This window comes from Anoplopoma fimbria, chromosome 1 (genome assembly GCF_027596085.1).
Source record: "Anoplopoma fimbria isolate UVic2021 breed Golden Eagle Sablefish chromosome 1, Afim_UVic_2022, whole genome shotgun sequence".
Classification (NCBI taxonomy): Eukaryota; Metazoa; Chordata; class Actinopteri; order Perciformes; family Anoplopomatidae; genus Anoplopoma; species Anoplopoma fimbria.
In genome coordinates this window covers 27,381,524-27,389,668 of record NC_072449.1, presented here as the reverse complement: position 1 = coordinate 27,389,668, position 8,145 = coordinate 27,381,524, and positions in this window count along the sequence as shown.

The window sequence follows — 8,145 nt, the reverse complement described above, 5'->3', positions numbered from 1 at the left end:
AAAACACCTACGTTTGTGTGCTTCGTCACAATCCCTGAGGACGTTAAGTGTCAGCATTGTTTGAAGCTGTTTAATGTTTCTTTGTTTTTTTTCAGTTTTATGTAGATTATAAAAACATGTAATGATGATGACATACACAGAGACGAACACACACACACAATTTACTGTGGTGAGCTAACAAAGTGTTTCACATATCGTGGTGAATAATTCAGATGGTTTAAAGTGGACTGAACTGTCCACCGGTCCGTGGCAGCATACATAATGTTCGGCTGAAACAGATCTCCTCTTGGCCTTGGCTAGAAGGCCATGGCGAAGAAAAGGAGCATGCACTGCAAAACGCCATGTTCAGTCTCATCTTTATTCATAAAACATTATATTTCTTCAACGGCGCGACCAGGGAGGTGAGGCAATGTGACTTATACCACTGTTATTTAATTCAGCGGGTTTCAAGGAAGAAAATAGTAATTTCATCAGATTGAATATGATTATTTGCATGGAGGGAAATCAATTTCTTCCGTTTTCATGATGGATTGTTCACAATTTCTGTAAAGTAACTCTTTGGTTTATGAGATGAGTTGCAGTCACATAAATCAGTGGTTACCAACATGAGGGTCACAAGATGATTAAAAGGATATGGGAGATTACAATAACATTTAACATTTAACATCTTTCTGGCTTTTCTGTAATCTTTTATTGTGAATAACTTGAGATTCTGCCTCTGCAGACCTCTTTAAACTATTCTTATCAAAATGAGTGCAATGGTGAGTAGACATTGCTTTGGTTTGAAGGGACACAAGCTAAATACATTTTTTGATTGCTATTGCCCCTCAATGGCTGAGCAGGCGGCTTGCAGCTAACAGTGCTGTCAGCACTAACAGTGCAAACTACTGCAAAAGTGCTGTTAGAGCTAACTGTGTTTACCTGAGGGGGAAGCGTCAGTTGGCTGTAACCGCCGAATGAGAGCAGTGCAGAGCAGCGACCATGAGCCAACCATTGGGGCATGCTCACTAGAAACATGCAGTAAAAGTATGTCAACAAAGAATGGAAAAGCTCGGAAAGCAACATACACAGATCGAGAGCGACTTTGTTCTCTTCTCAGCAAGACGTTATTCAACTATATCTTTACATGGCAAATAGTTGTTTGATGCTATATTAATGCTTTGAATATCAAATCTAGAACCTCATCTTAAATATTTGAGTATTTGCTGCAAAAAACACAATCTAATGCAATCCACGACAATACAGCGGCACAATAACTTTTTCATTTTTTAATGTTTCTTATTGAAACAAAAAATATAATCATGGCTTCTCTCTAAGAGCACAGTTGTCACATTAGATTGCTTTGCATCGTATACAGGACTTTTCAATTTTTCCGATCAGTGAGTCTCAGACACTCTCCTGCCTGCAAACCACAAATGCACATTTTCCTTGGGCCCCTCTCTCCCTGTTGCCCTTTTGACTGCACTGCCTGCACTGGAGAAAAAACTGCAGCGGTGAAGAGTTTTGTGCTGAACAGTGATTCTGTTCAAGCAGAACTCATTTGATGCCTCATTGAAACCCCATTATAACCACGATGGAGCAAAATGAACTGTTATTGACGTAGTCTGTAGCCAGCTGGTTCGGGGTAGCGGAGGAGTGCGGTTACTTGCCCAGTCTGCAGCGTGGTTGCACATTTTCATTCACATCGTATTCTTATTCTCCTCACTGCTTCCAATTCTGCCTCCCCCCCCACCTCCACCACCACCAGCAGCCCCACCTACACACATACACACTGCGATTTCAGCAATTGTGGCCATTATCGGAGCCAGCCTCTTTGGCCCATCAGGGTCTGAAAACCTCCACTTGACGTGACGGGAAGGCCCTCAACCGCTGTTGCTGTCAAATAAAAACATAAGAGCACTAAGAGCAGATGGGCTTTATAGACATGAGGTGAAGAACAGGGCTGGGGAGGCTCTACACAGAGATAGTAGGGCTGAGACAATGACATAGCAGGAGGGCAAAATTGAAAGAAGAGAAATAAAGTGTGATAGAGGGAATGGAAATACCTTTTCTGAGCGCAGCTCGCAATTTTCTGTCTGATGGGATACGTGCCAGAGGAACGCAAGGATAATCTATAAACCACTCAACCGAATCAAATGTGCTCCATTACACCTGTCCTGACTGACAGCCAGGAGAATCAACTGTTACGACCTGAAATGTGTGCTGATGGCGACAAAAAGAGGGAGAGACAGTATTTAAAAGGAGCAGTTTATTTCATATTATTATTAGTGAATAAAGAGATAAAATATACAAAAATTGGAAATACCCTGTGGTATCCATGCACACAGATATTGTTGCAGACATGACTGTAGGTTTACGATGCCTCTGTCTTAAGAAGGCAACCAGTGGACCCACAAGTCATCAATGTTGTATGTTCTTTGCCTTTTAAGTATTGAACAGACTCCCCTCTCAGTTATACTTCTGAAGAGATTGGTTCAGTCAGACCGGAGGCGGGGAAGTCTTCTAATGTGATCTCAACATGGAGCTGTGTTTCATTATTTAGGGACAACAAACAAGTGTGTGTATGTGTGTATGTTTTTTTTGTGGCTCTACATGGCTGCGACAACAGTTGGGTGACGGATGTGATTCTGCTGCATGTGATGTGATCCTGCTGCATGTCTGTTTTGCAACAGTCAAGACAGAACTGGACTGATGTCTCGCTATATTTGAGAGCATCGTATGTGACAGCCAACAAACTGCCTTGAAGGGATATCCTGTGTGTGTGTGTGTGTGTGTGTGTGTGTGTGTGTGTGTGTGTGTGTGTGTGTGTGTGTGTGTGTGGTTTTGTTGCGTGTGTGCACATGTGTTCAGCCTACATTTTTTGCACGCATGCTCTCTTCTCGCTCAGACACTGAGGTAGGCAGACAGATCTGTGGCCCTGCAGAAACAGATCTTTACTGAGTGAGCCTTGCACCAAGGGCAAAAATAGGCAAACAGAGCAAACTACAAAAAACTAATGAATTAAAAAAAGGGGGGAACAACAGCCGACAAAAATGTCCACTCCACTTTTGTTTCTTTCTGTCTTTCCCTACTTCGTTCATTCTAGCCTTGCTCCCTCTCTGCGCTCCTGTGGAGTAATGAATAATAGAGGAGTGCTTGTCCTCCCTCGCTCCCCTAGTTAATCAGAGCCCGCCTGGCTGCCCTCTTCTCTAGCACTCCTCACTTTAATAAATCATTCAGGCCTTCAGGACAACAAGTCCGTCAGCGTGAGGGCCACGCTGGTAAAAAACCCTGCCAACTCCTCTCACTACAACCTCCTTCTGCCCCGCTCCACATCCAGAAGCAGCCCCGTCTCACTGCCAGCTCTTTCCTCTGTGTGTCCTTCACTTTCTCTGCTGCCCCATCATGTCCCCCTCTCACTCCTCTCTCTGTTTTTGGAGACAATTAGACTGGCAAGTCGTCCCACTTTCTCTACCAACCCCTCTCTGTGTCTCTTCCATAGGAAAGCATTTCACTTAAAATCTCCCTCTGCCAGAGTGCGACCCAATGCGTAATGTTCTCATTCCTCATTTCTCTCCCCCTTTACGCCTCCACTCCCTCTCTCTCTCTCTCTCTCTGCGCTCCCTGTCCGACCAGAAATTCCTGTCGGGGGATGACGTCACATGGATGTGTCCCCAATGAATGCTGCTGCATAGAGGGTCATAAAAGGGATGGATACAAAAAAAAAAACATTGCAGGGTGTGCAGAGAGACAGAAAGATGCATTTACATTTAGTTATAACTGCAGTTGCATTTCATTATTCATGGATTGAAGTAGCTTAATTTGCACCATCATGGTAACTTTGATCAAAGCAATGTAGGGAGAAATTCCTTCGGTAAAATTCAGTATTCCTGGAGCTATTTGTATCATGATTTGTTGCAGGGTTATGGTTCCCTCTTTGCTTCAGCCTGCTCCTTCAACTACTGCTCCGTACTACATTTCCCAGTATTGATTTCCTCCTCTGTTGCATGCAGTTTTGTGGGTTACACATCGAGCATGTAAGTGATACAACCAATTTAATATTATACTGCCAATATTATCACCTGTGACTGAAAATGTTTATGACACAGAGGCTTTCTGGTCCACCGAGGCTATTGATGAAGAAGAAATTTAGGGATTTTTGTCTGTTAAACTGCTGAGCATCAGTGCAAAAATGGTGAGACCAGAATGGAGCAACAAAACTTTGATATTTATTGTGGAAGTTTCATAGTCAGGAAAACACCACCAGCCAGGAAAAAATACTTGGACTTGGATCAGTTAAAGAAACACACTCGTAGAGAGCCTAACCATCCAAGAGTCAGTTGAGATTGGTTCACAGTTATGAACACAGTGCAACAATGCAAAACCTCAAATTATTTTCCCCACACTTACATACTTTGCTTTGTTAAACAAGAGCTGGAAAACACAGAGATCAATATGGTCACCTAACTCTGTAAGTTATGTTGCATATTTAACAAAATGTTGGCCTGTCCCTTTAACAAGGAGCTGTACTCTGTGTATTCTACCAGAAAGGATTTATGGGGCGGAAAAAACACACAGGAGCAAGATTTGAAAGTTCCCACAAAAGCCTTTATTGCTCCCTATACTTGAAAATGCTCTGTCACTCTATTGTTTTCTCCATTCTTCCACTCACAGATCGTCTCTGGGTTTCATCGCTCAATGTCCTCTGCATCTGACTCTCTGTCTCCTCCTCTCCTCTCTCTTCTGGATGTTCTCAGCCTCTTTGAGTCCTTTACAGACCGTTATCCTTAATCTGGCTCCATTAACCAAAGCTCCCCAACTCCCACCACCACCATCACCATCTCTGCAGGAGGGAATTAATCACTTTAACTGACCAGAAAGCATGAGACCCCCATCCTGTCCTCCATCTCTCCTCCTCTCTCCTTGGCTGTTTTTCTCTCCCTCACCCTGTCTTCCTCCATCCCACTACAGTAATGCTCAAATTACTCGAGCGCCTTCTTCATCAAGGCTCCCTCTCACTTTGCACATCTCATCCCTTAAATGGCCACTCAAGCATTTATTTCATTATTTACCACCAACTTCATTATACAAAAATCCTGCAGAAACTCTCAAACGCAGTGCAAGTGCATACTCTATGTAAATGTGTGTGTGCGTGGGTGTGTGTGTGTGTGTGTGTGTGTGTGTGTGTGTGTGTGTGTGTGTGTGTGTGTGTGTTATGTGTGTACTGTATGCCGTGGTATTTCCTTGCTGTCTGATCTGATTAGTGGCACAGTCCCTTTTTAAATGTTCATAACAAGGTGCTGTTTCAGTTCACTGTGGGGTTAATGAATAGAAGGAGGAAGATGTGGGCAAATGTGCTGCATCTGGGAAAAACCTATTACAGGCCACCAAATGAGAGGGAGAGGGAGAGAGAGAGAGAGAGAGAGAGACACAGAGAGAGAGAGAGAGAGGACAATTGGATGTGGAGTGCAGAGGAGAGTTGTGTAATATCATAATTTTGTGTGGTGACCTCAGTTAAATAGTGCGGTTTGCCTTGTTGGTGTGAAGCACTGCATCAGGCTGCTCTGTCCGTGTCTATCCACCGTGCTAAAATGTGGATCAAACTCCAGATGAACTTTGTGCTCTGGATGAGGCATTTAAATACATTTGTTACACGCTGCAGAGAACAATTTCAGCAGGCTCTTTTCAGAAAGCCCTCTGTGAGGCTGCACCGATCTAAATGCTAACGTCAGCATGCTAACATGCGATCAAACTGATGCTAAAATGTTTACCATGCTCAACAGTGTTTGTTAGCATGCTAATATATGTTAGTTAGCACCAAGCACAAAGTACAGCTCAGGCCGATGTGAATACCCTTTATTTTGCTGGAATTTGGTCATAAATCAAAGTTTTGGATGAAGGGACAACTGATTCATTTGGCTGTAGAGGAAAAGTCAGGGGGTCCCCATAATCAGTAAGATCCATCCTCTGGGGAGCTAAGATTAATGTGAAAGATTTCATGGCAATCAATCCAATCGTTTGTGACCAAAGTGGAGGATCAACTGGCAGACTAACAGAGCCAGCGTGGCAAAAAAGCTATTCGTTTTTTGTTCTCCAGTGTGCTGACTGAACCTTCAAGTCTCAAATATTGTATCTTTGCATGTTTTTGCTTTTGAAAGGGCTTCTCCTTTTGGCTTTAGTTATATTTAACACAGCCTTTTCTCTTTGTATGCTATAATAAGATTTCCCTTAAATCCATATATATACCCAGCCAATTCTAAGAGTGCTTGTCTCGTAAAACAATCATGATTGGGGAGCTGGGGTGAAATTAATTTATTGTGCAGCTTTTGTGTTTTTGTTGTTTCAACCGTCTCTATTGCCTCTTAACAGCTCTCATCAAGACGACGGAGCTCACATCTAATTGTGCAAACAGCGCTTACAGTGCAAACAGCGCGGAGAGTGCAAAAAACGGTGAAAGTCCAGATAAAGCTAGTGTATACTACAGTGTATACCTGAGCAGGAACCAGAAGATGGGTGCTTCTCTTTTGCAATGACAGCAGTGCAGAGCAGCAGCCGTGACCTAGCCAGTGGTGCACGCTCACATGCACTAACATGCACCAATATGCACTAAAAGCACACAATGCCGGCCTGGCTATGTAAACAAAGACAGGAGAAGTTCTGATAACAACACCGTCAGAGGGAGAGGGACTTCAGTCGCTGCTCAGGAGGACATTATTCCACTATAGCAAATAGTTGTTTGCTCCTATATTAATGTTCAGAATGTTAAATAACATTTCTAAATATAGTCAAATACAATCATAAGGCCACAGGGCTATTGTTAGCAAATATGTAAACAAAATTATTCTAATTGTAACTACTAAGCAAATACTCCATATACTGTATATAGCTTGCCAGATAGTAAGTCAATTTCACAATTACTTATAAAAAACAACATTTGGAAAACACTGTGAAAAATAAGCATCATTAGCTTGAGAAACCAAACATAAAGTCATCACTTTGCCACACATCACATCACTTCAAGGTCCCTTGTACTGTGCTTTGTTTGTCATAAGGAATAAAATGGAAGAAGGTAAATGCAACATTTCATTAATCACCCTGATTGCTTTAAACTTTGCTCTTTGTGGATGATGTTGTGGCACCATCCAAACATCTGTCACTTGTTTGAATTCTCTGAATGCTCTTAATGTTACATTTGTATTATTAACGTTTTGCTAAATGTGCATGTTTACCAAATCCCCATAAGTCCACTAACCATCTGGTCGTGGCTTGTTCAATGTGAGGTGTGCTGTCTGCTGGCACATCCCTCATGAGGATGGATGTTAGAGAGGAAAGAAACTGACTGCAACTACGCCGAAAAGAGACGGAGGACAGGCGAATAATTTCAGCAGGATGGAGCTGCCGAAGCAATCACAGGGAGCCCGGGACGGGGGGAGACGTCCCATCAATAAAGTGGACAGGACTGTTACTCTTTGTGTGGTCACTTTCATGAACAGCCTTCATATCTCTCCCTCGGTCTCCCTTTCAAGAGTTCTCTACGTTGGCCGGCCATTAAAGTGATACGCCACCTAAAATCTGTTTTCTGAGTATCAAACACTTATCCCTTGAGACTTGAAATGTGGCTGTAACAAGTTTGTAGGTTCGTCCTTAACAAACAAAGATCTGCAAACTCCTGAATTATGTAAGTTACACTCAATTCCAAGTTTTTTAGGGCAGAATATTCAAGGCCGGGGGCGACCTCTCCCCGCAAGATATGAGAACATAAATGGGTTCTATGGGCACCCAAGAGTCTCAGACATGCCCACTTTATGACAATCCAATCCAGTTTTTGGCAAAGACCACGCAGTTGTTATTTTCTTCTATTTTAAAATGGTGTATTTGAATATTTCTGCAAACCACATGAAAGCTTGGAGTTTTCAAAAAAAAGCAAGCCTGTCAGACACGAGAATGTCTGGTCTGATGAAACTAAGAGTGAACTGTTTGGCCTCAATTTTGAGCTGCAACATTACAAAATGTGTAAAAGTGAAGGAACACATTATGAATGCACTGTACAAAAACACACCAAACACACATCTCAAGCGCAAGCACACAATCAGCGTCCCTCTTTGGAAAAATAAAAAAGTGCAGTAGAGTAGTTTGCAATTGATCAAGTAGTGTGACCATGTGTTT